Here is a 23865-nt window from a genome sequence, read left to right as displayed (position 1 = left end):
ACTGCATCCGGGATATGACGTACGACAAAAACCACGTCATCCGCCTTTCTAGCCACACCTGTTCCCCTTCTGAGCGAGTCGGAATTGCAGAACCAAAGCGCTGGGCAGCAAATGGTGTTTGAAAGACTTAAAGAAAAAAAAAAAAAAAAAAAAACAGAGAGAAAAAAAGAAGACAAGGTTGCGGGGTGAAAGAAACAGAAAGGGACAGAGAGGAAAAAAAAAAAAGAAATCAAAGCGAAATCGGCAGAATGCGGGACTTTGAGAAGCCGCAGCACAGTTGAACTAAGAAGGCCCGAGTCCTGCTGAAAAGGAGTCGGGAGACAGGCTGAATGCAAATTAAATCCTCCTCATTCCTGCAAATATTGTCTTAGCCATTAGTGCGGGGCTCGACTAGAAAGGAGTGGTCCCAGTCATTGTCGCTCGGCCAGGGAGAAGTCAGGGGAAGAATTCCATTCAGCGGCCGTCTTGGGGGCTTGGTGCACTTGGGCGCTTGTTTGGTACCATTCAAACACCACAGACCGTGGCAACAAAGAGAGCTTTCAGCATATACCTCACTGTAAAAGCATGTGAAAAAAAAGAAGAAGAAGAAGAAGAAGAAGAAGAAAGGAGGTGGGAACGGGATCAGGGGAGGCAGGAAAGAGGGGGTAAAAGAAAGGGGGAGACTGCTGTGGGGCGAGGAGGGAGAGTGGAAAAGTTTAGGTGTGGGTTCCTGAATGGAACTGTGGGTTGCTTTAATCGTGGGGTTTATTTTTCTGCAGCCTGAGGCGTCTCCTTACCCCACTGGGCGAGGAGATGGCAAACACATAAGTTGTTTATGTGTTTCCATTACAAATGTGCACAAATCTTTTGAGTATTTCCTTTTAATATCGAAAAAATATTAAATTGCAATGTCGCAATTGGGGTGTTTCCGTTACATAAGAAATGAAATTGAAACCACATGCAAATAAGCTGGTTCACGTGGTAAGTTGTTAAAAGTCATGGCAGCGACAGAAGTAACCAGTTACATGATATGTATTCATAACTCAGCCATGGCGCTAGCGCTCATCATCCATCTCTATGAGTTTAGACGTCGGCGTCTTATTCAGGTTTTGGAGCAAGAAGCCCCGCCAATTTAGGAGCAACTACGTAAACGGCACTTTGGAGAACTTGCAGTCTGAGATTTTGCAAAAGAGCGGTGGATTCATCGTTTGAACGACACATAACTTTTTATTAACTTTTTCATTGCTGTAAAAACAAACCGTCATCCCTCCTACCGCTCCCTGGCGTCTTCTTTGACGTTTTTGCCAGTAGTAAACATCCGGCTGTTGATAATGTGACTTGTGTGATGTGAAAAGTGTTTCCATTCTAGTTTTGCTAAGAAGATCTATTTCCATAACACAGAAAAAACACCTCATCCACTTTTTTTATCTAAATTTTTTTTCTGAAATTGTCATGTTCATGTCAAGCAAATTTATTTTCGCAATTGTAATTTTATGGTCAGACCCGTTCACCTGGTCTTGAAAAAGTATTTATTTCAATTTTATGTGATACGCCAATGCAAAGGATAACTTTTTTATTTATTATTTATTTATTTTTACAACAAACACAAATTTGGAAAGTGTGTATCAAACTAATATGAATATCAACTTAGTATTGATATTATTGATATTTTTGGAGCAATCTCTACTGCAAATACAGCTGCTGGCTTTTTGGGATATGCCTCTATATGTCAATTTTTGAGTTTTCAAGTCATCAGCCAGATTTGCCTGTACAGCAAACAGAAGCTGGTTTAATGGTGCTCTGGAATAACAGCAGTTTTCAAAATGGCGGCCCTTCCACCAGTCCACCTTCATACAAGTCAAAGCCCACCATCTCAATTTAATTCGGCTACCACAGCCTTCCAGAGTGGGGGAGAAAAAAACAAAACCAGGTTGACTTTATTTATGAATAATAAAATATCAGTCCAATTACCAAGTCATTTTGTTCTTTTACACCCTTTCAGCTTCAACCAATCAAACTCCAGCTCTTATCGCCTCACTTCCTGTAAAGGAGCTGGGTTTGAGGTGGGCTTCCTCTTTAGCAGGGACCCAAGATGGCTGCCGCAGAAGACACACCCAAATGGTAATAAACATTTCATCAATGCATTTCCATACTCGGGAACTAAATAAAAGACAAAATGTCAAAGAAAACCTTCTTACCAAACCTTTTTGACTTTGTGCCATAAGCTAGCAAAGCTTTAAACTTCTCCCCCTTTCACTGTGACCTTTAAAATGTTTGTTCACCTCTATTTGCTTAGCAATTAGCTGATTCCTGAAGGTAAGTGCATCTTTTTTAATTTATTTTTTAGTTCCGTCAGAGTCCTGGGGGATGAATTTTAGACTTTCACTTGTTAAGCTGCTTTTAACCTTTCACTTAAAATCCCAAAAAATATACACAAAATATTTGGCAAAGCACTGTATGAAGGTAATACCAGAAAAAAACACGAGACTATCTCGAAATACCTCGTAATTTTTATACCTTTAACAGACGTTTAAAAAGACTCACCTTTCCATACCAGAACCTTCTGCTCAAGCAATCGGGTTTTTTTATTTTATTTTATTTTTTTTAAACGATTGATTGAGCGGTCGCAATCGTTTTTTATTTTATTTTTTTAAACGACTGTTCACCGGAGGATTATTTCCTAGCTTGTGAAGTGGGTGAGGTTCCGTAGGGGCGAGAGCTACAAAAGACAATTTACAGGACACGAATGCAGGTCCGCAGGTTCGTGGACCGAGGTGTGTGTGGAAAAAGCACCTCGGCATCTCGATTTGTTTTGACTGTTTGCGTTTTACAGCTGCCGCCTAGGATGACCAAGGAATGGCCTGGCCAAAAGCGAAACAACCACATTCTTACTTTTCGTCTTCTTCTCCTCCTTTCGCTGCTCGCCCTCTGATGTCTTTTGGAGACATGGCTCCCGGCCAGCCAGCTGTACAACCAAGCCCTCCAGTTCCACCATTGACAGATGCTACTCCTGGCCTTACTTGTTGGAGGTAAGGTTTGTTTTTGAACCTCTGTGAAAGATTGAGTTACACAGCGGGGTGATGTATATGCTTCAGAATGCTTTTAATGCCTGGAATACAGCTGCATGCGAGAACTGCAAAAATCCTAAAAACACCCTGGGACTGTAAAACAAAGACAACGTGCAAGGAAAAACATTCATGTTTCAATTTATTTTATTTTTTTACCCAGTGATTTATGAAGATCCATACAATCTAAGAATATTTTTTTTACATAGAGCTATTCATGTTACAGATCCCAGAGGCATGAGAATTTTTTTTATGACTTTCATATTACTACGGCACATTAATTCATTGTCTTTTTGATTGAGATATATTGACAGAAGCAGAAATACGTGAACATCTGGTGAATTTCGTAGTAGTTAGATATGCTTTTTACATAGAAAATTATAAATTTTTGCTCTTTGGACCTTTTTTTGAAGTGACAATAAAACAACAAGCTGATATTTGCTGGTTGATTAGTGAGGGTATCTGCTCACGTATTGGGGCCATCTATTTAACTACATGCCAATTGCAGCTTGTAAATAGCAGTTTTAAGACTTAAAGCTGCAGTAAGTTCTGTAAGAAAAAGAAAAAAAGCTTCATACATTTTATTGTTTTATTTTTAAATCAAGACCTATACCTGCCTGCCTGTTTCCTTTATTTGTGTCCTCATTGGCCCTGACAGTAGCTATGTTTCCATTGACTGTATAAATGAGAAATTGGAATCATGAAAATAGATTTGCTTAATAGAAGTATGTGGATTTTGAAAAAAATTTACGTTTTTCAATTAAGTGAGGTGTTTTTTACAGCCGTATCAATATTTGCGTATTTTGCTAAACTGCAATGGAAACAATTTTTTCGAATCACACGAATCACGTGATGAAGAGCCAGATGTTGCTACTGGTGGAAATGACAAAGAAGACAACAGGAAGTGATGGGAGCATCATAATTTTCAACAGCTTATTGAATGAACAAAGTCATTCACATGTGATTTAAATAGTCTCTTATTTAATAGAAACACCTCAATTGCAAAATTGTGTTTTTTCGACATTAGCGGAATATCTCCAAAGTTCTCCGCACATTTGTAATGAAAACCCGGCTAGTTACTCCCAGGAATTCATCAGCATTCAGTCATTCAGCTCTGCAGAGGCCTCGGTAACGAGCCGTTTATTTGATTCAGGTGTGCATAATGTAAAACCGGAGGCACAGTTTAAACATTCAGTCGTGTTTCTCAACACTTTCTCATTTATTCTTTTGAAACTGCCTCTGAATTACCTATGTGCTGCCTCTTTCCCTGCGAACCCCCCCCCCCCCCCCCCCCCCCCCAAAAAAAAAAACAAAACAGCGAGAAGCCTCTGAATTACCACTTTCGCTGTTTTAGGCTTGATTCAGCTGAGCGCGGCACGGGATGCCAAGAAGACAACCTGAGACGGAGGAGATGGCAGGTTGGAGTCGGTGACAGATGGAATGGAGAGGCTGACTTCTTTATTTTAAGGACAGTATCTTCTGTCTCTTCCTGCCAGCCCTGTCGCGTCCTCCTTTCATCATTCCCTCTGTGTTGTTTACAGAGAGTGGCTCATCTATTCCCTTTTACCTCTGTGAGAGAGCAGGAGATGCATGTTAAACGCACAAACACTGAATAGTGAAAATAAAAACGCCCGATGTAAATTTCTAGATGCTACACAGCCTAAAGTTACGGTACGTGTTGCTGCTTTGACGGAATTGAACCAAGTGTTGATTCATGACCGATTAACCTTTTTTGTTCTTGTATTATAAGTACGAGCCAAAATTCAAATCTGTCCTTTTTATTATGGTTTGGGGAGCGATAAGGTTCATACGTTGAGGATTATTTTTTTTACACAAAAACAAAAAATGGCATTAAATCAGCATTTTTATATCACAGATTATTGATATCATGCCAGCATTTCATAAATTCTGACTGCTTTGCTGTAAACACATGCCCAGATAATTTCTAAGGTAATTTGAAGGACTGTGGTGGCATTGCAGACAATACTACCCTTACAACTTTTTACGTGTGAATGATGTGTGAAAGATGTGAATCACATGTGAAAGCACATATATATGTGTGATTTTGGAACGCTTTATGACAAAATCACATGTGATTCCCATGTGATGCACATGTAATACACATGTGATACACAGGTGCATCCCATGCATATCACATGTGCATTGCGTTTCATATGTGTATCACATGTGATACGCATTGATACATAAGATATGTGAAACCCATGTGGATCACATGGTATGCACATTTGCAACACATGCAACAGGTGTGAAACAGTTGAAAATATATACAATTATAAAATAATGGGGCCTCTTTGTTTAACATGAAAATGTCCAATTTCTTCATATTATTCACTTTTCACAATGAATATAAGGTCACATGTTAATCTCATGTAATTTTCTAAGACATGACTGCATACTAAAGTAAACTTGTAGCTATGAATCAAGATTTCCAAGACAAGTATATATGTACACAAAACAACAATGTATTTACTTCTGTTTGAAACTGCTGAGAACCAGAAACAACTTTTAACACCTGAGCATGACACCATACAGATTTGCCCCAAATTAGGCCCAGACATTAAGCGCACTGATACACAGCGACTTTATCGCATGTGGAGAATGGTCACCACATGTGGTCACATGTGAATTTCATGGGATTTTTTTGTAAGGGAACAGTTTCCATGACGAATGTGGCAAAACTTTGTCGAAATAAACACCATTTTGCATTTATGGTATTCCCATTAAATAAGAAATGTGCTTAAAGGCAATCACACGTAATTACATTTGTTCACGCGATAAGTCATTAAAAAACATGCTGTGCTGTGATCTTACAATTACTACTTGTGGTTTTCTTGTTTGTGGTTTCCGTCAGTGGCAACATCCAGTTGTTGATGTGAAAAAAAGAGTTTCCATTGCGGCTTTGAGAAATAAACCAGTTTTGATACATCAAAAAAAAAAAAAAAACAACAAAAGAAAACGCATCCTAGAGCAAAAACCTTTTTCAAAAAATAAAATTGTTGTTTTGATTAAGCAAATTTATTTTCCATGTCATATTGTGCTATCATACGATCAATGGAAACGCAGCTACTGGGAATCCATTCAGGTTGGCAAATATCAGCAGCATACAGTGTGAATGCACACCACATGGGATATGACAGCCAGCCAAATGTTGCAACCAAGCAGTCTTTTGTAATATTGGTATTCTAGTGATTAGGATTCTGTGGAAGTAAATATGTGATATCAGGATTTGAATTAAAAATGCTTCTGAAATTTTAATGTTTTATATTTGTACTTGTTCAGTGTTAAAATATATTCTGAATATATTCCAACATATTCGGAATATTTTTAAATTGAAATATTTTCAATTTTAATATATATTTTAATGCCGAAAAAGTAAGTACAGATATACAACATTCAAATTTCAGAGGCATTTTTAATTCAAATCCTGATGGCACATATTTACTTCCATAGGTTTCAATTTAAGCAGCTCTACTAGAAACTCTGCTCTGACTGAGTTTGCTGTTAAAAGACGCAATACACACGAGTAAGCAGCTAAACTAACTGTACTAGAACCAACTACAACGCTAAATTGAAATGCAACATACTGACTTTTAGCTATTAGATCTGATCTATGAATTTAACAAGCAACACAAAATCTATCAACAAAGTAATTTGATGACTAAATAATCTAAGTGCCTGTAATAAAATGCTAACCTGAAAAACTCTATTGATGCTTACTATTCCAACTCCTGACTCACCACCGGGCGTGGCGGTGTGACTGAGTGAGATGTTTTTATACCCGAATGCCGGGCTATGATGTAGTTGTAACAAGTTTTATTGCTGCAACCAATAGGAAACCTCAACTTGACCGAAGGATCCCAGCACCGAGACAGTTTGAGGCAAAAACGACACGAAACAAAACAACTTTACACGAAAATGTCAAAAGTTTGCACAGAAATGTCAAGATAGAACCCCAAATATCATATTTAGCAGTTTACCAGGGAGGAAAAGAAAAGTTGATTTGAGAGTTAGTTGCACTTTAAGCACCAAAGAGGGAAAAAGATCAATGTGAGACTCCAGTAAAAGCTTTGTTGACATCTGTGGTTTTCCACTTAAAGTCAAGTCAACCTCTGGCAGTAGACGGGAGCACCTCAAACCCACATCCACTATCCACAGCCACTGTGGCCGTTTGCTTTAAAAAAAAAAAAAAATAGCTGTGGTCTCTCAAAGTGCCAGCTAAAGAGGGTAATTTAGCATTTTTCTAAACGTCCCTTCCATACGGCAGTGAAGACGATCAGACCTGGACAGATACGTTTTATTGGTCTACTCCGTCCAGCCTCCGCTTCTGCCCCGCCGGCTGTTGCAGAATTTTATCTGACATGTTTAAGGAAGTGGATTTGGCAGCTGGTGTAGGAAACGAAGACTGGCACACGCACACGCACGTAATCCCGGTGGTACTTTTTACTCTGTAACCTTCTGCCAAGCTGACGTTAATCTGTGTTTTAGGAGGAAGAGAAAGATGAAGGGGGAAGCTGTTGAATTAACTCCGATATAAGTAAAGACATTACGGAGTGGCTTAGCAGGTGCGTTTTCATTACAAATGTACGCAAAACTTTCAGTATTCCGCTAATGTAGAAAAAACACTATTTCTCAATTACGGTGTTTCTGCTTAAATAAGAAACACAATATAAATCACACGTGAATAAGCTTGTTCCTGCGATAAGTTGTTAAAAGAACATGTGCCATCCTCCTCCTCCTACTTCCTGGTGTTTTTGTTTTTGTGGTTTGCGCCAGTGGCAACATCCGGTTGTTGACAACGTGACTCATGTGATGCAAAAAAAGCATTTCCATTCCAGTTTTGTGAAATAAAACAAAATTTTGATGCAGCTGAAAGACCACATCATCCTAGCGCCAAAACTTTTTTCTCCAAATTGGCATGTTTCCATCAAGCAAATTCATTTTTGAAACATCAAATTACGCAATTACTTGGTGAATGAAGACACAGCTACTGCTGTCCATAAATCGATGGTTTGTCGTTTGATTGGAGCAGGAATTTGAATGTGGCTCAGCAAAAACAAACGCAGCGACACATTTATGGTAGTGACGTGTTGAAGTTTCCTCAGTTTGATATAAAAAAACAAGACGAGTGATATGTTGAGAGGAAACATAGAATTAACTCAGACTTGCACAGTCCAGTCTACCCATCCGTATCCCCAATTTCACTCCCGAACAGCAAAAATGTACAAAATGACTTAATTGCCGAGGGAGTTTTCCAAATAATGACAAATCTGGTGTGTGTGGGAGCCTCACGTGGCAGTGTTCTTCTCAACAGCTGAAATCCTGAAAACAGCAGCGTGTAAATAAGGCAAAGCTTCAGAAATGCTGAATTGGAAGAAGGGAAACCTTCACAGGTTGAATCAGACAAATTCAAACAGTAATTGGAGTCAAATGTGACCAAAAAAAAAAGTATAGATCCAACAGACTGTGGTTTCAGACTTTTTTTTTTTTACCTCAGAGACGGAGAACAAATGGCAGGAAGTGGATGCCAGGATGCGCCGAGGGGCTCCTTACACCTGCTTTTAAGCTGACGTGCTTCAACATGTCGCCTCCGTCCGCCCTTCTCTCTCCTCCTCCCCCCGGAGGTTAGTTCCTCCCGCTGTTGATCCAGACAGGACTCTCTCTGTCTCCTTGCCCCGCTAGCTGACTATTTATCAAGTTTTGCGCCGGCTGTAAATCACCACCGTAAAAAGGAGCCTAAAAGAAGGTGGGCACGTTCAAAGAAGTTGAGAGACTTTGAAAGTGCTGGTTTGGTAGCAACAGGTGTTTTGATTTACGGCGTTTTGTTGCTTCGCCAGACTATTTCGTTAGACGAACATTGAAATACAGCGTGGTCCAGACAGAGTCCAAGACCAGGTCAAGGAAAAAAAGGGTTTTCAATTGAACATTATCGCCTCCAGGCTGTAGAGAGCGTCTCATAAATTCTGTAGAAATCAAGAGGATGGCAGATTATTGTACTTTTAACAAGACATTTTTCCTATAAGTAAAAACATCTGCCAATGGAACCAGTATGTTTAATATTAATGAATTGTTGATGAATTGTTGACTTAAAACAAGCTTGTATATCTTGCTGAATAGTTAATTGAGAGTTAGTTTTGTCTTATTTCAGGTGCATTAAGATATTTGCACTAGAAACCAGGCTAAAAATATAGTGTAAGACTTTGTGTTTTTGCAGTGAAGATAAGGTTTCTAAATGTGAACTTCTGGACCACAGTCTCTCCAGTCACAGTGATGACGTCACTGAGATTTTACTGGCGGTGGGACTCGAATCACATTTTAATCAAGCTACTCGCAGGGTCTGTAATAAATTTTTACTGAAAACCACATAACAAAATAAGCAACATTCCCAATTCTAAAACCAATTTCGCAGCTAAGTAATGGAAAACAAAATAGACATTTGAACTCAACAACAAACATATTTATTGTTTTTAATCTTCAATCCAAGTTATTCAACCATCAGATTGCTATTACACCCATTCAGCTTTCAAGTGTTTCAGGGACATCCGATCATTCGTGGAAACGATACTTCTTTGGAAATGAATACTCTTGATACTGACGTTAGTAATGGGGACGTCAACTGTTGCCGTTGGTTTGTTCATGATGTTTAGCATTGAGATGCTAACATATGAAAGCTTTGGTAATAAGCTAACTCCTTGTAGCACAACTTGAACACAATAATAGTCAAATTGAATTTTGAAGCAAAACTTAACTTCCAGTGGGTCAAGAGAAACAGATTTGTCATCCATCGCTGTTATTTGCAGACCTCGTCATCACCGACTGTGGAAACTTCACACCGGACCTCATGCAACTTCAAATGGAGTGTAAACTTTACTCCCATCTGAAACGTAAGATACTTTTGATCTTTGTTTCCGGTGTGGTTTAGCAGAACAGTTATATCCCGTGTCCACCACCATACGTGTGTATGTATTCGCTCTTGAGACTTTATTCCTCCTGAGAACTCCAAACATTTAATTGAACCTTGTGTCACCGTGTTCAGAGTGCAGAGCGTCAACGCATGTTTGACTGAACTGTTCAGTCTTATGTAACATTGTGGTTTCTTGATAAACTGGATTTAGGCTTTGGATTAGCTCTTTAAAATGAACAGAATTAAACTCCTTGCATTGCGCAATGAATTTATGTAACATGAATATCACATTTTGACTCAAGTTGCTTTTCTAGTAATGCTTTGTATATGATATCAGCTCAGTAAAAGAGGAGATACATTTTTCCTCTTTCAGCACACACGTGTAGGAAACATAACCTCTGTCCCATAATGCGTGGTTATAATATGAAGCTAGGAAGCAATAACCAACTTTAGCAGTCGTATTTCCTCTTTTTACGTTTTAAATATTTCCTCTCTGGTTTCTTGTGCCTGAGCAGCGCGCCATATAAAATAAAAACTAATTGCATACTCCGACAGCGAGCTGCGTTTTAATAGGGTGATCTTACTCTATTTTACGGCTGTTATTCTTGGCGGCCGTCTCTTGTTTTTTGATTTATTGCCTAATGGTAATAGATTGCGGTTCTGGTGGAGGCTGCAGCTGTTGGCTGTGGAAGTGTGTGTGTGTGTGCAGGCGTGCGTGGGCGTGTGTGTGTGTGTGTCCTGGATCCGCTCACCAGGCAATCTATTATAAGTCTCGCTTGTTTGAACAGAAGCTGCGGCTTCTTCATTTTGTGTTTTTTTTTTTTTTTTTCCCAACAGAACTCTGGTAGAGTTTTTTCTTTTTCTTCTTCTTCTTCTCCCTCTTTTTCTAAATATAATCCATTGCACCGCTACCTCATCTCGCTCTGTGCCATTGTTAACAACTGACCAGCCCAAACACGTGCGCTTTCGCTTTTCAACTTGCACGGGAGAAGGAAGCATTTGGAAACTTCTGTTGGACATTAGCGTCCATTTCAGTTCTTTAGATCCTTCCGCCGCAGAGAAAGTGGCGCAGTTCGTCTTCTAAAGGCCGTCTTTTCCTCAACTCTACCCGGTAACGTGTCACCGGCTCTGTTGACGAACTGGTAAACATGAAGGAAGCGACATCCGGACTGCTGTCTCTGCCGCACACGCCGAGCGTCTGTCATCAGCCGTCTGCATTGTTTCTGAACAATTGGTACTAATTTGCCATCTGGGCTGAGGGAGCCATTGTTGCGGCGGGGAGGGAAAGCATTATGTCGTTATCAATGGCGGCGTCCACTCGGGGAGCCACCAGTGGACGGAGACAGACAGGGAGACAATGCTCTTTATCTCGGCTCCGCTCTGGTTAACTTCAGCCGCCCGACTGTTTATCTTTATGCCTGCAAACTTGTGCAAATTTACTTTCAGGCACAGGCCTGACGTCATGTCATTGGTCTTTTGAAAATTCTACTGCCCATTTACTACGTTGGCTTTAATATTTTTACGTTTGGAAAATGGAAAAAAAAAAAAAAAATGGGGGTGAAGTTTTCTCCAATTATTAGAACCAGAAATGTTTGTGTATTTTTTTGGGATTTGATATGAAAGACCAAAAGTCTGCGAGGTTTACAGTCCAAAGAGACGTTTTTACACTCAGTCCAGCGAAATAAAACACGTTTAGGGTCACAAATGCTTTGACCTATTGAAAAAACAAACAAAAAAACAAGTCAGCAATAGGAATTTTAACTTTTTTATAAAACCACTTTTTAAATGTCTAATTTTAGGTTTTAAAGGAGACAAAGTCTTGGACATTTAAGTTAGAATAATTTCATTACCATCGCCAGTAAACAAGTTTACAGGCTAAAAAATTGCTTTCATAAAGGTGCAAAAAAAAAAAAAATATGAAAAAGATACAAATATATAATATGTATACACATAAAAATAGGATGAATTCATTTTCTTCTGTGTGTTATTTGTGGAAAGATTTCATCATAATTCTGGAAGAACTGTGCAATTTGTTGGTCTGCCACTTTAAATCCAAATAAAATACATAAAGCTTATTTTATTAACCCTTTATGTAACCAGATGAAAACCCATTAAGATCGATTAACGACTTATCACATGAACTGACTTCTTCACGTGTGATTTCAGATGCGTTTATCATTTAACAGAAAAACGCAGGAATTTTGCAATTGCTGCATTCCTTTTCCCAACCTTATATCCCAGCGGAATGTCGACAAAGTTTTTCGCAAATTTGTAATGGAAACGTGACTAACGCTAACCCCAGCCTCTCTCTGCAGCAGTGGCAGCACAGCTGACAAGAGCAACAAAACCCCCCCAAAAAACTCCCAATTCCCCCGTTGTGTTCACCAAACACCCTCTCCCTTTTCTCGCCCCCACAAACGCACACCTTCTCTAACTCTCTCCATCTTCCCCTGCTTGTGTGTGTGGGGGTGGGTGCTTGTGTGTGTGTGTGTGCGTGCGTGCGTGCGCGTATTCCTCCAACCAACCACCTTCGACATCATCCTCACCCCAATCCATTTTGCAGGCAGGCCAGGGGAAGATGAGAAGTGGAGCTCTGTGTCCATAAATCAATAGGCCTCATTCACCTTTGAGTCAGGCTGCATCTTCAACTGTATTCGGCTGTACAGTGTGTGCAGGGGGATAGCGAGGGGGGATGGAAGAAAGAGAGGCTGCTGCTGCTGCTAGTATTGGTGGTGGTGGGCCCAAGGGTCTTTGCCTGCCTGTCTAATGCATTATTGAGGAGAGCATCTCAGCCATCATTGCAGGTGTAGAGGCTGAAATAGTCTTATTAGCTGCTGCTGTAGATAGAAGTGTGCAGAGAGAAGAAAAAAATCGCACACATACACAAAGCTGACCACAGCCAAAATCCAGAAGCTGAAGGTAGAGAAGTCTGTGGTGATTTTTTTTTTTTTTTTGTAGAGGGAAGTTTTGACACGCGCAGGAAATGTGACAACCAGGACAAATCTGTGAAGGCAGAAACATTTTCGGTTTTATCAAAGTGATCAGAAATGAGACTCTGCTGTGATTTCATGACGTTTTGTTTCACATTTTCTGCTTGTGGGGCAAAAAAAATAAAGACAAAAAAAAAAATTCTACCTTGTTTGGATTCCAGCCCCTTTCTGAACGATATCTGCTTATTTCATAATGTGCTGCAGGCTCCATTAGCGATGGTCTGTTTTATTGAATTTCCAATAAACATCTCACTCCCAAAAGTTGTGCTCCCGGAAAAAAAATAAAATAAAAAATCCTCCTCAAAGCCCTGGGAGTATATGGACATCCAACAGCATACTTTATAGATTGGCCTACAATATTTGCGTCCAGAAAAAAAAAAAATCACAGAAAGCGAGTTTAATTTGGAGAGCTTTTCCACACTCCAGCGGGTCTGTAAATGGTATAAAAAACTAATGAGTGCCGACGTGTCATTTAAAATGCATGTGCCCGGTAGGAACATTTGATTCGCTCATCTACAGGCTGCAAACAAGCTTTGTGCTAAACGTCTGACATGTAACTTATTCATGCGGCGCTTTTAAATTTACTCGGATTTCATCAGGCTGCCATGAGAGAAGGCTTTGCTGCAGTGCTATATTAAAAAAAAGACAAAAAAACAAACAAAAGACGGTTTATATATACATCTCAGACATCTTCCTTCTATTTAAGCCTCCTGCTACTGTTAATATCCATGACTTCTTGACCAAACTGACACGCACAGTTTGTGAATGTTCCAATGACTGCATTGCATGAAAATAATCCCATTCTGTGTGTGTGTTGGGGTGTGTGAGTGTGTGTGTGCCCTGTCAGTTCAGTTTAATTGGTTTGGGAAGTCTGACAGCATTCAGCAAATGGCATTTCGCAGATCCAACGGCTGACATTCCTTGATAGATGATGAACAAAGCTAAATCTGTCGACGTGGAATGCTCCCTTTTGTCTGAGCTGGGGTTCAGACTTTTCTCGTTAAAACATGCAACTTTGAGCAACATTTAAAGGCCCACGTGTTGCTCTGTCAACTTCACCTGTACGGATACAAAGTGTGGCGAATGGTCCAAGTGTTTCATGCCTTGGCCACTTGCAGGCCGAGGCTCTGGTCAAAGATTATGTAGAACTGAGAAGAGTTGTTTATAAAAATCTTAATGAAAGCGGATTTGTAGCAATTTTCCTGTGGTTTAGTTCAATGTCTGCATAGAAGAGTTTTTTGGGTGGATTCACACCAGTCCGGTTTAGTCCGCTTTAATCGAACTCTAGTATGTTTGCCTATAAGTCCAGTTTGTTTGGGGAGGTGTGAATGCGCAATCAAACTCTGATTGGACCACAAAAGCCAGAGGCCATTCTGAAAACAGGCCTTCTGGATAATTACAACCAAAACAAATGCTTGTGTCTAGCGCTAGCAGGAGAAATGGCTCGTAGTCTTTTGCAAAAAACGTCTAAAATCAGTCGACACTCCATTTTGGTTTACATTTTGTGAAGAAGGAAGTTGCGCTTGTGTCGTCTTTGGAGGTTTTTGTGCTATTTCATTCAGTGGTTCTTGGTGCAGCGCCACCACAGGTCAGGAGGGGAACAGGTTTTTCAAATGATTTGTATCGTTTAACACAGTGCAGTGTGAAAGCCCTGCAATCCAATCAGGTCTACTGGACTATCAGATGTGTATTGGTTTTTTTTTCCCCATTCGGAACAGGCTGCACACTTCCTCTGTTATAGACGTAAATCAATTATATGTGATAAGAATTGTAGTTGGGCATTTTAACAGCTTAAGAAAGGTGTTTTCTAGACGTCTGGTTTGTCTGTTTGTTGTAAAAGTTGAATTTTCATTATACTAAAACCCCAGAATGGAAATACGACTCTGACTCTTTCATTTACCTATAAACAAAAAGCATTTTACAGCTTTAGAGACGATTTACTGCAGGTGAGAGCAAAAATGGCTCTTTGCATTAAAATGGCTGCTGACCCCTGATTTAGAGGAACCTCTCAGGTTTTGTGCGCATGGGAGCTGCTGTTTTGAGGTTTGTGAATTGGGAAGAGCAGGAGAGAAAAAAAACCCCAACTAATGTGGTTTTTGTACGGACGCAGACAAAACTGTTTTACTTAAATACCTTTAAATACCTGAAAGTGTAAGATAGCACTGTAATTACACCAGCTAGCTAGCCTCAGGATGTGCCCGCCAGACGCACCTATCTCACCATAGTCGAGTCAAGTCTGGGAAACCTCTCCCGAGATAATTACACGGCCCCTATCTGCCTCCCATTCTCAGTCTTAAAGTCTAAAAGCAGATAAACCCTTGTGAATATAAACCCAGACATACTTCCTGCTTTTGCTAGCTTGGTTTCTTCTGCGTTTTGAAGTCACAGACGTCACATCTCCACCATCTCTACCTCTCTGGCTCTATTCAGCACTTTTAGATGAACTGAAAGCTTCATATTGACATTTTAATCCTTTTTGTCAGATAACTACACAGTCAAACTATGGTTCCACTTGACAACCTCAAACGGTCGTCAAGTGGACGTACATCTTCTGATTTGACTGACCCTAGCTTTATAAGACAAGTTTAACTGACTCTTCATGTGAATGGGATCCTGGCAAATATTTACTTTTTGCTTAAGCTTAGCTGAGCTGTATGTCTGGGAGTTATGCTACTTTGATGGAAGCTGTGCAGGCACAATGTGGTGCGTTTGGTGTCTGGATTAAATAGAACTATGACTGCCCTGATGTAGCAACGCTGCTAACGTTTCAGAAAACATTTTCTTTTTGTTTCTACCCGGCTCATGATAAACACACAAGAATCAAGCTGTTGTTCACTCTAATATTAGCAGGCGCCAGTGCGCAGGCAGTGTCTAACCTTTCTGACTAGTTGGGCTGCATTGCTGCTTGCATTAGCTTGGCCATCCCAGCCCTAACAGGCCTGTCAGATCAAGTTATAGAGGATTGAAAATGAGTGAAGTACATCTGCAGTAACGGCCATCTTTCAACTCCACCAAACAAATTCCTATGAATTGACTCCCGTAGGAATTTTCACTTGTGTTCAAACATTACATACACACACATACGTACACCCCCATGTACACGCACACACTGCTGCTCCACTGAACTGTGCGTTCCCTAACAGGTTCTGAGTGCAAGCTAGGACGCTTCTTCTTAGTGACATAACAGGGCATAAAGAAGCTTTTGTTGACATCCAATGATGCTGAAACACTCATTCTGGCTCCTTCCATAAATACAAGAATCTCTGCAAAGCTGAACCTGCACATTTACATTACAGCAACAATCTTTATCATGGTATTATGCCCTCAGTAGGAGAATTTCTCCTGTAGCCACTTAAAGAAACACACTCACACAAACACCCCGTCGGTCAACAGTATCCAAACCAGTAAAGAAAACTCAAAGGAAGATAATTAAAGTGACACAGCAATCACATCCAGTCACATTTAAAATTTAGCTGAATAATGGCCTGAGTAGTGACGGAGCTTTTCCATCTTTCGGTCCTTGCTGTAGGCTGTCTGAATGTCTTTACAGGAGCTCAAATTTACCATGAACCGGCTGATTAGGGGAGTGGAGAACATCTTCTGCCTTTTGTGTATTTACTTTCTTTAAATATGTTTGTGTTAGATCATTTAGTAATTGGCACAAATAAAAAGTTTCATTCAGTTTTTGTCTCCTACTGATAAGTTTCTTAACCAAGTGGTAAAAGCAAACGTTCTTACAAATTCAAAGAGTTTTTGAAAATGGCCATCGACCTTTTACGTGTTCTAAGTTGCTCATGGATATATGTTAACAATACCAAACTTCAAAATGTGTCGTCCTGTAGTTAAAAACAGAGTTAGGTTATACTACCAAATCCCAGACCGTGGACATCTCAAGGCATTCGGTTCAATCCATCAAACTAAAGAGTTTGCCACAACCCAAACCATTTGAAACATATCTGTCCTAACTTGGGAAGCATTAGGCAGAGAAACAGACAAGAGGCCCATGAGTTACTTTGGAAGAGCTGCAGAGATCCACTTAGATCTCCGCAGCCCAGTCTAACATACAGCCCAGTCAGCTGTATGTCTGCAGTCCCCGAGATGCAGCTTTGACGGCCCAGTCAAAGTCCACTCCCAAATACAACAAAGAATCAATGCTTAGTAATGCTTTTAAGCTGCCCGTGGTCTTAAGAGACTCTGTCATTTGGACCCCACGAGTCTGTGGCGTCTGCACTTTCACAACAGTTTTGTGTGTGTGTGTGTGATTTCTGAAATTGATGATCTCATGGGACAATACCCCCGGTTCCCTGTTGTCCGACGGACTTTTTTCACACTCATTTTGAGCAATTCTCTAAGACAGAGGGAGAGTTAAAATGTAGATTTACAGATTTAAATCCAATCTTATTTATCTTGAGCTATTTTTATGAGGAATTGCAAAAATCTCTAGAAATGCAAACAATTCCCTCCAAAAATGGTAAAACAAATATTGTTTCAGGTAGGCAGAATTAAAATGCACTGGATTTTATCTTCACATCTTTGACTAAAAGGTGACCAGTTTACTTTATGCCATCCAGTGGTCTGATTTGTATTCCCTCCATCACATTCTTTTTGCTGTTCTCGGATTTTGTAGGAAACATGCAGAGAGGCGGCGATCTGCGCCTTGAGGCTGAACCTGGGGTGACCTGATAACCGTCTGCGAGGTTCAACAGGGAGAGAGTTTTTCCAGGAAATGGATAGTTGTCCTCTGCCCTGCTGACCCAGGACACTCATTGCACAGTCCTGTTTACACAACACTGTGCACAGTTACTGCACAGTCTTAAAAGAAAAAGTGCAGCAATGTCTGGAAACTACCAAGAATCAAAGGCAATTTATAAAAATTACTTAATAAGGAATGCAGGACTGTGGATGTCTGTTTTATATTAAAATGACACAGCGGGAAACATGCCAAACAGCCAAACGATTGATTGATCAGCGACATCTCTTTAAAAGTTTTTCTCTGTTCGCTCAGTAAACAGAGGCTATGAGCTGTTAATGATGTCCTCCCGGGTCAGCGCTTCCTTTTTCTAATCAAACATGGCTTAGTGGAAAAACAATATTTTTAGTGAGCTAGATTATGTTTCTTGAGCAATTAACCTGAAACACAATCCCTTTGCCAGAGTAGCTGCTGTTTGAAATCCTTGCATACTACGGGCGTAACAGCGGCTCATATTAAAACAGCACAATGTGTTGTCAGTGTAAAAGTATGTCTCAAAGCGCTACCTGGTTGCTGCCAGTGTGTGATTTTCTCCAGTGACCTAAGTTCAAGCTATTACATGCAATCACCAGACACTTGGTGATTACTAACATGATAACCAAATCACCCAATCGTGGAATCAACTCAACGCACTTTGGCATTTATATATGGTTACGATTATTTGGGGATTTGAGGATTTTAAGATTTGAGATATTTTGAACTGAGACTACATTTTTCACTAGTATACCAAATTTGGACAATAACACTTTGGGAAAAGGTTACCTGGTCTGACAGGTCTGCTACATTCAGGTTTTGGAGTCAGAAATTTGTGTTAGCGACACAAAACCATTAATCAGGGGTGTTCAACTCCAGTTCCCAAGAGCCAGTATGTTTAGACGTGTCACTACTTTAACACAACTGGTACACTTGATTCAAGTCCTACAGAGGCCTGGTAATGAACCATTCATTCTATTCAAGTTTGTTTAAGCAGGAAAATGTTTAAAGCACACAGCACACCAGATCTTGAGAGCTAGAAATAAACAACTCGGCCATTGATGCATGCTTCCTTGTAACAACAGTTCCGGCTTCTGCTAGTGGTGTAATGTTGTGGAGATTGTTTCCTTGACACACTTCATCAAAACTGTCAGTAACACGACTAATGTGCAATTGAACTTTGATATGGATCAAAAAACAAACTTTGGGCCCTCTTAAAACCAAGGTCTCATTTTGGTGGAAGTGAACTGTGGCACGGTTCAAATGCAGATGTGAACACTCCAAATATAGGAAGTGAACAACAGCACACGGCATTCTGGGTATATACAGAAAAAAAAAATTGCGAGTCTTGCACAAGTGAGAGAAATAACTTTTCTATTTTGTCTTTTACAAAGACGAGAGAGAAGTCCTACAACAGCTAAAATCTGGTGCTATTCTACTTTTGTTTACATTTTGTGAAGAAGGAAGTTGTGCTTAGGGTCTTCTTCACATGTTTTCATGCTGAAGAAATGAAAGCATGAAAACATGTTTTCCGTGGTTCTTGGGGCAGCGCCACCACAGGCCAGGAGGCAGATTTTTCAAAGTATTTTGTATGAATGACCCATTAGACTACTCAAAACTGTAATCCTAGCCTGAACGTTTTTTTCTAATTGTGAAAATTAAGGTATTTTAAATGTTTAACTTCATCAAAACTGTTTTAGTACAATCATAGTATATGGTTTATTAAACCTGGACTAGAATATTCTACACTTAAGATTTTTTATGCCCTCTGACATCGCACTATTTATGAAAGTGGATTGGTACCCCACACAAAATTCTAAATCTCCTCAATGCCTCTGATATTTTCACAAAATCTTAGGCTAGTTAGAAAGAGTTTGAGCCCATGTCTTACAAATTGTGGTTTAAGAAACTCTAAGAACTGTATAACCAGAGTTCTAAAATAACAGTTTTAGGAAACTGAAGGTGCAAGTCTTTCCTTCTCTACATGGTGGTCTCTTCTGTGAACACTAAGCAGGCTTGTGTGTAGCTTCCATCCCCAAAAGGGGCCCATTCAATCAATCTGTATCACACAAATGTAAATAAACCTATGCGATGGTAGCGTAGGATGGCTGGGTAGCATTCACAGTGCGGGTGACTGCAGTCCTTTGGGGAACCGGAGCAAGAAAAAGTAAGCAAGCCGTGACCCGGAGTGATTTGTACCTCCAGAGTAACTTCACCAGGACCCTTGGTGTGCGGCACAATGCAGTGTATATTAGATTTGTTTACACCTCACTTGGCCTCAAAGGCCACCACGACGGGTGGTGGTAGAGGGGAGGGTCAACCCGAGGGATCGAGGCTCCATTTGCAGACTGAGTGAAAGCCCACTTCTCTTTTTAGAGCACAAGCCCAGGGTCAGCATGCTCTGATTTTGATTATGTATGCTCCTGATGGGAGGACAAGCTAATAACTGTTGTAGGATCAGAAAGAGATGAATGCAGCTCTCTGGGCAGATGGAACACATGCAGAGACTGGAGACAGGACTTTGATTCGTGAATCACATTAATCCCATCAGCGTGGCTTAAATCGTAAATTGGTGTTAGTCTTCCTGGGCGCAATCTTTATGCAAATGGAGAATGTCTAAGTAGAAATGGAGCTGGCATTTAGAACACTGTAATAGACTGAAGGATCAGGCATGCTGAGGTTTAAACAGGAGGCTTAAGGGTGCATCACACCAGTCATGTTTAGTCTGCTTTAATCAAACTCTAGTTTGTCTAGAAGGTCTGGTTTGCTTGGGGAATTGAACTCTTATGCAGGCCGAAAATCAAGGTTTCAGTTCGGGTGACGTGAACTCTGGTGCAGTTTAAATTCATCTGTGGATGCAAGTGAACCATAGACCACTCCAATTGCAGGATGTGAACTACTGTATAGTTCAGGGCATTCTCTGTAAATGCAACCAAAACAAACGTGAGAGTCTAGCGCTAGAGGGAGAAGTGGTTTGTGGTCTTTTACCAAAGACAAAAGAGAAATTGTACAACTGCTAAAACACTCCATTTTTTGTTGACATTTTCCAAAGGAAGTTGCGTTTGTATCTTCTTCTGAGATTTTTGTGTCATTTCCTTCGGTAGTTCTGGATGAGAGAGAACGAATAGGTTTTTCAAAGGTTTTAGTACATTTGACACAGTACAGTGTGAAAGTGGAATGCGCCAGTTGAAAATGTAGCAAATGTTGCCATTCTCGTCCGGACTACCAGGTGTGAAAACATTTAGGGTGTTCTTCCTGGTGGCATGTCCACTGCCATCTTGCATGCTCATTTGTAAAGTTCATTGGCTTGTGCATTCTGACGGACAAAACATCTTAAATTAATAAGTTATTCCCTTTGAGTAAGAGTTTTCAAAGCCATGACTGAAATGTCTAACAATGTCTGTATGGAAAAGTCTTGGGAGTTGGGGCCGGTGCGTTGCTGAAGGGATGTGTGTGTGAGTTGCTGTGTGGGTGCGCAGGGCCAGGGAAACCGGGACACAGCCTGCCAGCACAAATGCAGCTGCAGGGCTTAAGGAGCCAGAGGCCCGGCTGTATGAATGCATCAAGTGGATGTTAATTGGCAGCCCCCACTTTCTGCCACTAGTTGAACTCCTCCTCCTCTCCTCCCTCCCTCTCATTCTTCTTCCCTTGCTCCCTGTTTTTAAGAACAAATGCCACATTCCTCCCATCAGTTATCTACTTTGCTGACAGCCTCAGTGGCCCGTGGAGGACTCCCTCCCGCTGCAACCTGTCCACTCCAGGAGGAGGCCTGTTTACACAGTGTTGATTGGGAGTGCCCCGCGTTGCCCTCCTGACCTCTCCTTCCCCCTCGCTCCCTCACTTTTTTCTTCCCCTCTTCTTTCTTTTCTACACTCCTATTTTGCCACAGGCCCCTTCAGATTTACTCCTCCCTCCTCAGTTGTTTCTGCTCCCGCACAACTTCGGCCACAGTACAATGTACAGTGGTTCGCTGGAGCACCCGCTATGGGATATGAGGGTCGCCGCTGTTTTACGGAAGCCTGGGCGGCTATGATGTAAATCAGATTTTACCGGCCTTCCTTTAGTGAGCCTAAGGGACGCAGTCAGTCTTGGCAGAAGTTGGCCCAGATTTGCCACTTTTGTGACTTTTGTCCCTTTAAGCTCAGCTTCAAAATTCCATGTGAAACAACTTCAGAGCCTGGCTGTTTCCATTTTATTGATGTGGAAGCGGTTACTCCTAAAATGGGTCTTGAGATTTGGTCAAGCAAGTTCAGAATTGCAGTATATCTAAAAAAAAAAATCTTCTTCTGCCTTACACTGAACACAATGTACAATATTGCTAAATACACTGCAAAGCAACCAACTGCCTTCAGAAGTTCAAGATGGATGTTCACACTTAAATCTTGAAAAATTGTGATCGCCCAATACTTATTTTTACCCATTGTCAATCCTAATAAAGTACAACAAACTTCACTGCTTCTGCAAGGCAGTGCACATCAAACGAGTCATTTTAAACAACAATCAAGTCTACAGGCAGCATCTAATTGATAAAGGGCACAATCAGTATCGATGTATTTTCTGGTCAAATGATCGTGTACAAGCCTAAACAATGCAGCCAATAAAATGTAATCTGTCTCCAGTGGTCTCTACAGTAAATAAGCTGTTTTTCTTGCTGCAAAAGAATATATATATATATATATATATATATATATATATATATATATATGGAAGACAGGAAAAAAGAGGGGGAAAATCCCAGAGATATAACTGTAAACTGGCATGGTTAATGCTGAGGGGCTCTGAAGGCTGGGGCCCCTGAGATTCCAGCTGCGTGAAGGCTTTTCACTGGAGCTTGCCGTCAGACTGAGAGGAGGCTGCTCGGGGGCTATAAATATCCTGCAACGGCAAATTTAATCCAGAGGCTATACAGCCCTGACCTAAAGAAAGAAATGGGAATACAAGCTGTAGTTACAAATAAGCAAAGGCGAATTTAAAAGCCTTGCATTAAGAGCCAACAAACAATCTTTGAATGAATTCTTTTTGATTGTTCTGTCAGGAAGGAAATGTAAATGTGAAGAACGATTTCTTCCATTGCAGTTTTAGAGATTTCTTTTCACTTGTTTGGTGATCCTGTACACAGGTGTGCCTGCTGCTTCATCCGGCTTATTAAAGCCAGATGTGCCCTGATGTCTCCTGGAGACTGACAGTTCGTTCTGGAGCTTTGCTTGCACTTGTTCTTGGTTTCATAAGAAAGCAATATGAAGTTATTGTATATGCCTCTGTAGTGATGGGTCCGGCAACACCAATGCGTCGGCGCATGTGTCAAGCTCATAGACCAAAACCCGCGTCGGTGCGCGTATTGTTTTCAGCAAGTCACGTGACCGATACAGGAACTGTTTCGAAATGACACTGGTCCGCCAAACTGTGTATATATGGAAGCGAATCTGTCAACGGGATGTATTTGCCAAAATAATTCTTGATCTTTTATGGTACAGCGTCAACTATGGAGTCTCAAGGCAAACAAAAGGTTTCATAGTTTGGGACCATTTTGATCTTATGTCAGAAAATAAGGTATTGGTTGTCACTTCGTAGTTGTTTCATCCGGTTCTTTTCAGTTTCTACTCGATCTATCTGAATCCAAATTCAGCTGAAATTGACTCTTAGTTTACTTTCATATTATGTTCTGCAGGTTAAGTTTTGCATATGTTTCTCCTTTGAAATTATACATTTCATAATTTTATTCTTAAGTTACCCTCCATAAATAAAAATCTTTAGGCAGAAAAAAGGAAAATAAAGACAATCCCGCTATAAATAAATAAATACAAAAAAGACATTTCCAGCAAAACACATCCATAAAGATCTGCTTACAAAATATAAAAGAAAAAATGTAAGTTATGTGAACAATATACAGTGTCACTAAAATCTGTTTTATTTAAATAAATTCACCTCCTCAATGCTGAGGCATAGGGCATCAGAATGAAGTCGCAGATACACCTGGATAAACTCAGGTATACAGCCATTCTACAAATTACTCAGTTGCTTTTTATGAATTATTTCATATAAATGTATTGTTTACTTCATTTTTTTCTACAGCAGGAGAAGTTGTGTCAAAAAAAAGAACAGACTAAATTTCAAAATATTAGAAAAACATTTTTTTTAATGAAAATTTGTGAAAACAAAAAAAAAGACCCAGTCCACAAGCATCCT

At 40.3% G+C, this 23865-nt stretch overlaps 1 long non-coding RNA gene across 1 annotated transcript in view; it reads left to right on the top strand.

Moving 5' to 3' along the window:
* Nucleotides 1-2005: 2005 nt before the first annotated feature.
* Nucleotides 2006-23865, top strand: part of LOC114136583 (uncharacterized) — a 69584-nt gene continuing 47724 nt past the window's right edge. Inside the window, exons 1-4 of the long non-coding RNA XR_003593842.1 lie at nt 2006-2100; nt 2924-3008; nt 8560-8686; nt 9863-9946. This is a non-coding gene — a long non-coding RNA (uncharacterized LOC114136583). The remainder of the gene's footprint in view (nt 2101-2923; nt 3009-8559; nt 8687-9862; nt 9947-23865) is intronic.

The sequence above is a fragment of the Xiphophorus couchianus genome, chromosome 21 (assembly GCF_001444195.1).
Source record: "Xiphophorus couchianus chromosome 21, X_couchianus-1.0, whole genome shotgun sequence".
Taxonomy (NCBI): domain Eukaryota; kingdom Metazoa; phylum Chordata; class Actinopteri; order Cyprinodontiformes; family Poeciliidae; genus Xiphophorus; species Xiphophorus couchianus.
Note: the sequence above shows the minus strand (reverse complement) of the source record. Positions and strands in the feature narration are given on the sequence as shown.